At 46.7% G+C, this 8,085-nt stretch overlaps 1 long non-coding RNA gene across 2 annotated transcripts; it reads right to left on the bottom strand.

The window, feature by feature from the left end:
* Positions 1–6,552: 6,552 nt before the first annotated feature.
* Positions 6,553–7,801, bottom strand: LOC120713907. Of its 2 annotated transcripts, none has more exons than XR_005691316.1 (4): positions 7,710–7,801; positions 7,458–7,612; positions 7,121–7,382; positions 6,553–6,967 (listed from the first exon to the last, which is right to left on the bottom strand). It is a non-coding gene; the product is annotated as an uncharacterized LOC120713907 (long non-coding RNA). The 2 variants fall into 2 exon arrangements; XR_005691317.1 differs by having other exon boundaries at positions 7,458–7,607; positions 7,710–7,800.
* Between the last annotated feature and the right edge of the window lie 284 nt (positions 7,802–8,085).

Below are 8,085 nucleotides of genomic sequence, written 5' to 3'. Positions count from 1 at the left end.
GCGCGGGCCACCGCTGGCGGGTGGAGAGGCGCGAGGGGCCGCCGCTTGAAGGAGGAGGAGGCGGTGGGGCTCGGCAAGAGGAGGGAGACGGGCGACCAGATAAGAGGAGAGGAGAAAAAAAGAAAAGGGAAAGAAAAAAAAGAGAGCAGAAAAAGAAAGAAAAAGAAAAAAAGAGAAAAAGGCAATTTAGAATTTTTACAACATCAATCCAACAAGTGGAGCTGTTTTGCCAAACGTTTTATAAAACGGCTCCAGCTCCACCAGAGAAGCCGCTCTATCTGAGAAGTCGGAGCCGGAGCTGTTTTTGGAGGAGCTGGAGCCCTGCCAAACAGGTCATTCATCTTTCACGCTGCCGCTCATACGTGACAGGATCGATTCCCCTGCCACGGACAACGCGCGATGCACTCTACGGCCGGCCCGGCGCCACCCTCGCTGTCGTCGCCGCCGACAACAGCCGCCCCGACGGCCGAGACGACGGCGAGGGGCTGGGCGGCGCTGCCCCGCGACATCCTGCTCGACGTCTTCCTCAGGCTGGGGTCCCGCGAGGTCTTGCGCGGCGGCGCGGAGCGCGCGTGCGCGCCGTGGCGCGACGTCGCGGTCGGCGAGCCCGTGCTGTGGCGCCGGGTCGACATGGCCACCGTCAGGCTGTGGCCGCCCGGCTGCCGCAGGATGGTGCGCGCCGCCGTGGACTGCGGCGCCAGCCAGTGCGTCGCCTTCGCCGGACCGGCAGACGACGACTCGCTGCTCTATCTCGTCGAGAGGTACTATCCACTGCATTGCTAATAGCTAGCTTCTGGCACGTTTTGGTTGGAGCAAAAGTTCATGCTGTTTCGAGGGCCACGGGCTGGGTTAACCCCCAGGTTCATTGGAATTTAAGTGAGAAGTCAGGTTCTCCCTACGATACACCTGGCCGGCGACGCTGTCACTCCCAGCAAGGTGCGGCCCTCCTTTTTCGAAGAGAAAAAAAAAGTTCATGCTGTTGATACCTAGTAATCTTGCAGATTAGTATGACTGTCAACAGTTGGGCATTGCACTATGATCTTCAGTTTGTGGCGCTGCAAAATTTTAAATAATGTTGTATCTAAGTCATATGGTTTCATTTTAATCAGAAGACGTGCTGTTTTTTCTCTTCAACTTCATATAATGGCGACATTGTTTTGTTAAAGTTGCCATGTCTCTGAGATAGAATAGAACTGTGTCAGCAAACCTGTCAGTCGTAACATTTTTTTTTCAGGGTTCTCTAGTTCAGTTCTTCAATAATTACACAGCTTGGAACTATCATCACCTATTCAGTAGATTCTTGTATCTTGAAGCATTGATTCTTGCAATGCAGAGTGTTAGAACTAATTAATCATAAACAGAATCTTAGCTTAGTCTAATCATGATCACTAATACTTAATACGGAATTAATGATGTAAGGAACTAACCAGAACCGATAGCCATCACGGATGCCTCTGTACTTGAAGATTTGCTGATGTAGATTAAGTAGAACATGATGGATGTCGATGCAGATTAATGGACGCCGTGCTTCCTAGCCTTTCAGCACATTAGAGATCGGTTAGGTTAGGGATACGCTTCCTAGCCTTTCAGCACATTAGAGATCGGTTAGGTTAGGGATACGCTAACCTTGGCAGCTTAACTCGTGAGTAATCACGATTAGAGAAAACTAGGGTTTTCCCTTGGTTATATAGTGTTGTAGGCTTGGGGTTGGACCCTTAAATGGGCTGAGTTTGCCTCCCAATCAAAGGCAAATAACAGGGATTAATAATTGGATTAAGATTGGGCCTTTCAGCCCAATTAGATCTTGACCGAGGTCAATAATTCCAACATTCTCCCCCTTGACCGAAGGTCAACAACTTATTCTTTATAATGTTCAAAATATTGATCACGTGAAGGTGGATACACATGGATCAATAATCTCCCACTTAATCGAACAATCTTAATCTTAAACTTAAACTTTTGTTCGCCTTATGTTCACACTCAATACCATAGCAAAACCCAGCAAATGAGTCATCACCAAACATTACAGAAATACCGGAACACCATTAACAAAAGTCTACTACAGTACCTCGATAGAACACTTACTCAACTTATTTTGGGAGTTTAATTATTCGGCCTCATCCAGAATCACATTTCAGGTTTATCATCAAATCCAAACTAATTTTCACGAAAATAGGATAAGAGATAAAACCCTCAATTAGTCATGTTGCTAGCAATTTTACTTAATGCATTAAAATGACTTGATCTTGGGACCCTTTATTCACAACATAATAGTTTAAACATCAATGGGCTTGACACCATCAACCAAAAGTTGTTACTTTAAGGGAATACTGTTATTAAACAGCAACATTGATTCAAAACCAATGTTAATACATTAATATTACCATAATATATTGCATATGCCTGCCTAAAACATGCTATACAAAATTAGCCTTAATTATGACAATCTTGTTTTAGAGCTTTCTGCAGAATTGCTCATATATGTAAGAGTGAAAGACATAAAACTAATTGTGCACATTTATATCCACACACTCTTACAAAATCTTGTCTGAATAGTACCTTAATTAATAAGCATGTTATTATGGTGTTTCTATCTTTTAACACCTTGTCCAGTGGACCTCCCCTGGACTAAAACTAATAAAGTTTTGTCAAGCATTCCGGCTTGTCATGCTAAGTCAATTACTTATAGGGCTTAGCATAAAGCTTCAAAACTGAAACCTTAGGAACATCTTCCTATTTATCTTATTCTTAACTTTATTCTTATAATGAAATTTGCTATATCACGCAAACAAAACAGGCATGGCTGTGTATGCATTCACATGTTGTCACTTTAGAGTCTTTCTTAACATACGCCCTTTAGTGACAAATCCCAACACTCACTATGGTCCCATCTTAGTATTATGCTCCAAAAAAAAAAGGAACACATTCTTACTTTAGTCAACTTATGGAGAAAATATTCACCTTAGAGTATCAGGATAATTATTAATCCACCTTTACTTTATAAAATGAATCATAGTTACCCATGAACTTAGCATCTTAGTTTCCTTTGGAATCACGTTTCAAAACTTATAGACCCATTACAGTCTATTGCCTCGACTCCATCAGAAAATTGCCATGATATGAATTGTTCAAAATTCACATCAATTAATCTTAAAATAACTGAGGCTATTACTTTTGTGCCCAAAACTTAAATTATCATTAAACATTACGTATCTCCGTCATGGTTAAACAACTAATGAAAATCCTCAACAGGCCGGTTTTTCTTCTCCTGCCTTCGCATGGGTGGTTTTCAAACAAGCCTCCGGTTTTTCTGGCCTGTGCGCATCACACGCACACACCCCTCCCCACGTCCGGTTTTGCGCGCGCGCACACATCTGCTGCCGCTAACATCCACGCGGTGGGTTTTTTTATTCAGGTAGCATGTGCCCTTTTTTTCTCCCGCGCGTAGCCTTCACGCTTTCTAGTACTAAGTTCCGCAGTCACTTGGTGTGGCATATTTTTTACAGACTAATGCTATCAGTTGTATACTTAGGCGCAGGATCTAATCAATACTTTTTTGAACATTATTGATTGGCTCAAAGTTTTTTTTTTGATGGACCACTTGATCCAACTTTATTTGCAACGCATGTAAACAAATGATAGTGTGGACACAATGAAATTACTTGCAACCAAGCATCAAATTAGCATTTTGGTCACCAATAATGGCACAAGTGCCGTGTGTACATCACTTGTACAGTATTATTACAAGAGTTAAAAAAAGGTAATAATGAAACAAAGTATATATATATGACCACAAAGAGTCTAGCTAATAATGGTAGAATACAAAGAGAAGGTAAGAACTGGACAGTTCTAATTATATGTAATAGATACAATCACCTCTGCTCTGCTTCTGCCATTGCCAGAAAAAAAAGGAGCAATGAAAAGTTCAGGAAATAATCTCCAATGTTAATAGTTTATAGAAGAGATCAAAACTGCATACAACCTTGTCAAAAAAGGAATAATCTTCAATGTTTCTAAAGCTAGTCAGGAGATGAAGGGCATGCTTTGATTTATGTAATCCTAAAATAATTAATTGCATGGCTACAGGAAGAATCGTGAATATATCAGTATACTGGAAAGAAGCAGCATGCATCAGTTGAATAGAGCTAAGAGCTTAGGTCTGCTTCTCTGAATGAGATGTACTAATGGAATTACAGAAATAGCATGAGAATGCGTAAAGAAACATATGCACATATCTATCTCATCAGGCATTGTACCTCATCCACGCTAGCAAAGTAGCAGTTCTGCATGTATCTGTCTCACTGGCGGCTTTGCACAATCGCGCTGGCTGCATGCCTCTCCAGGCATCACAGCAGCGCCATCCAATCAACAAATCAATCTATTGGGAAGCTCAGGAACATACAGAAAAAAAACTAGTGCTAAATGAAAGATTTGGTTGGCAAACAATGATTAGATCTGCACGTAGGAGCATATAAATTAGAATTGGAAATAGGGTTAAAATACTGCACAAAAATCACAAGCAAGATCCATTGCATCGGAAGAATTTTGAGACCTCATCCACAGCTACCGAGACGGCCGGAGGCGGGTACCTCGAGGACGCGGCGCGGCGACGGGAGACTCTCACCGGGATGGCAGGAGGGGGGGGGGGGGGTCGACGCCCAGCGCGACCATCTGCGTCTCGCCGGGGCAGCACAGGACGGAACAGCGAAGCGTCAATAGGAGGGTCGCCGGCAGCGCAGGGTCTCGCGCGAGGAAGCATGCAGCCTCTGAAACGGCGCCCGGTGCGGACGTCTGCAGGCAGCAGCATGCTGGAGCGGCACGGGAGCCGGCGGCTTAGGGACTCGCCGGGGCGGCATGGGATGAAAAATCGACGGGAACGACAGGAGGGTCCACGGCGGCGCAGTGTCTCGCCAGGGGAACGGGCAGGGATACCTCTGAAAACGGCAGCCGGCGCGGAAGTGTTCAGGCTGCAGCTCGCCGGGGCAACGCGGGATCCGGCGGCGTAGGGCCTCGCCGGGATGGCTCAAGGGGGTCGGGGGCGGCGAGAGAGCCGGCGGCGCAGGACCTCACCGTGACGGCGCGAGGGGGAGACCAGGAGACCCGCCTCACCAGTCACCAGAGAGTCGCCGGCGGGAGGTGAGTCGCGAGATGCAGCCTACCGGGGCGACGCGGAAGCCGGCGGCGCAAGGCCTCGCGCGAGAGGTCAGGAGCCTCGCCTCAACAGAGCGTCGCCGGTGAACCGAATTCTCCCACGATCCCACGATCTATTAGACTATTACGAGCTGGGGAGAAAAAAACCGTGCGGACGAGGTGAACCGGACGGGGGTGGGCCGGTGGGGGTGTTGCGCTCGGTTGCGGGAGTCTGGTCGGGTCCACGGATTGAGCTCGTGGACTGAATAGCTTATTTTGTATAAAGGTACTAAATAGACCTACTATATGGCCAGGTTTAATCTCTACCCTGGGTATGGAATAGCTATTCCATACCCAGGGGCAGCCACCCACTGTCCACTCGAATGCACCGAGAGGGGGCGCGCGGTTTTCCTCCCTCAGGAGGGGGGGGGGGCGCCGGTTTTTCTTCTCCACCCAACCGCTCCATGGTTTTCCTCCCCACCCAGCCGCTCCCTGGTTTTCCTCCCACGTAGCGCGGTTTTCCTCTGGCCAGGAACCGATCGCCGGTGTATTGATCTCGCAATCGCCGGTGCCCCTGCAAGGACCGTGGAGGCAGACACGTTCATCCCTGGCGCTTCACGGGATCGCCGGCGACCCTGAGATCCATGGCCATCAGCCAGACGCCGTGAAGACCGAGCAAGCCTGGTCTCTCCCAGCCCTTGTTCCCTGCGAGCGGAGCGGAGAGCTCTACGCTGGCTGCCGTCGTTCGCCGAGTACGTAGCGTCGACGGTCGCCGGAACCTGCGTCCCCGTCTCTAGGGTGCAGCACGCATTCGAACCCCAGCTTCCTGGCCGTGCTGCTGCAGGACGCGCACGCCGACGGTGGCCTGCAGGCACGCCTCGGCGGACGGTGAGTGGACACATACATCGCCGGCGCCACGTCGGAGAGATGGCGACCTCCTTGTCTCCTCGAGCTGGTCAGCCACGGGCGGTTCGGGAGTAGCGAGCACCGGGTACTGGCCAACCAGAACCAGATCCCGGCGAGGGTGTCCGTGGCATGCCTCGGCAACACCGACATCGCTAGGTTCAAAAGGCTATACGGGCCCTTCGCCGAGCTCACGTCGGGGCCGGGCGGCGACAGAGCGAGGGCGAGCGTGACGGTGACGGAGTTCCAGTCGCAATACAACAAGAAAGGCCTCGACGGCCGGCCGGCACTTGACCACTTCCGTCTGGACTAGTTCTGGTGTGCTACTGGTATGGTGCTTAGGACATCGTTATGTTCCATTTGGCACAGAAGCTCCTCAACCTCTTTTTCAATAAACTAGCTAAACTAGCTAGTAGTCTAGTGGTATAGATGAAATTCAACAGTCAACAACAACTGAACACAGAAAGACTGCTTCCATTATTTACAGAGACAGTAATAATAGAGAGACAGAGGGCACCATGTAGTGCTTGACACTCAAGTGACATTGAGCTTTGCAATAATATACATTTCTGACTAAAATAATAAACAATGGATTTCAGTGTCTGTGATTGTGTACAAGGCAAAAATCAGTACAGATTTCCGTCGATGGACTATTCCTAACCAATTTACTTGTACAAGCTACATCGATTCCTCTTGATCTTGCTGACTGCCTCCTCAAGTTTGCTTCCAATTTGGTTTCCCCAATCGACTTGGGTGCCAGAATTAGCTGCTGAAGAGCCTCCTCCAGCCTCCAGATGGCACTGATCATGCTGCCTTCGAACACTTGAGTCATCTCCATGATTTGGTAGAATTTCGACCCTTTGGCCCATGAATACACCACTTCCATTATGTCAGGTCAGAAAGAATTCGCAAAGCTTTCCACGTCAATTTGGATCTGCCATTATTAGTTAAGAGCAAAACATCACTTTTTAGAACACAGATTTCGATATATACGCAGCACTACAAGCTCACATATCTGTCCAAAAAAAGGAAAAAGAAAACGAGGACAGACATTTGCCATATATGATGAATTACTAGTATTAACTACGTTGCACTCCAGCTGAAGGTTAGCAACCCTTCTCGCTGTTTCCTGCAATTGGTAGAAGAGCAAATCAATCTGCTCCCTTGGCTTCGGGGCCATCCTGGAGCTTCTTGATGGACTTTATATTAGCTGATAATTCTTGCTTAGCATGAAAGACTAAGTTTTTCCTGGATATGGGTAGAACTATGGTTATCATGCTTCTAAAATAAGCCCTCCAGAGCTTCTATTCTTCTGGTAGCTTTTCGAAAAGATTTTGATTGTATTGTACCTAAAAGGAACAGGTCATATTAGAACCGCATAAACAGAGGAAATCTGACAGCATACATCCTTGGTGTTTTCTTACCTTGATATCCTCTTCTTGATCCAATAGAGATATCCCATCTTTAGCAAACCTTGATAACACTTCTTCAACTTTTCTCAAGGTGTTTTCTAGAGCTTCTACAAGCAGAAGATCCTCAGGTATGTACATCCAGATGCTGCTTAGTTCCTCAATCTGTTCTACTCAGGTTACCCCCATGATTAGGAAAAGGCAGTTTAGCACAAGATAGAATGATAAGACAAAAACTTCACTACTGAAATGTGCAAAGTAAATAACCTATGGAAGTGGCGGTGAAATAACAACTGGTTCTCCATGTTCTTTCAGAGGAATAAACTTCATTGTTTTCTATCCGCTGCTATCCTTACTTCTAGAACATCTGCTAAGTACATCAACTGTATAATCAGAATCCTCAGGCCTCCTACCTGCAAGAGCAACACCAGAAGTTAATTAAACGGCTATTTTCCCTTTCAGCAATGACCTTTAAAGGCATAGTTAGAATCACAGTAATCTGACTAGTTTTAGGAATGAAAACCAGATGTAATTGCTGCATGAGGTTGAGAATTAAACATCCACTTAGGTACACTTACATGTTAGAAGTGTCTAAAAGTTCTGCACTTCAAACTGATGAAGTTAAGCCCTGCAAATAGTTAAT

The sequence above is a fragment of the Panicum virgatum genome, chromosome 6K (assembly GCF_016808335.1).
Source record: "Panicum virgatum strain AP13 chromosome 6K, P.virgatum_v5, whole genome shotgun sequence".
Classification (NCBI taxonomy): domain Eukaryota; kingdom Viridiplantae; phylum Streptophyta; class Magnoliopsida; order Poales; family Poaceae; genus Panicum; species Panicum virgatum.
Note: the sequence above shows the minus strand (reverse complement) of the source record. Positions and strands in the feature narration are given on the sequence as shown.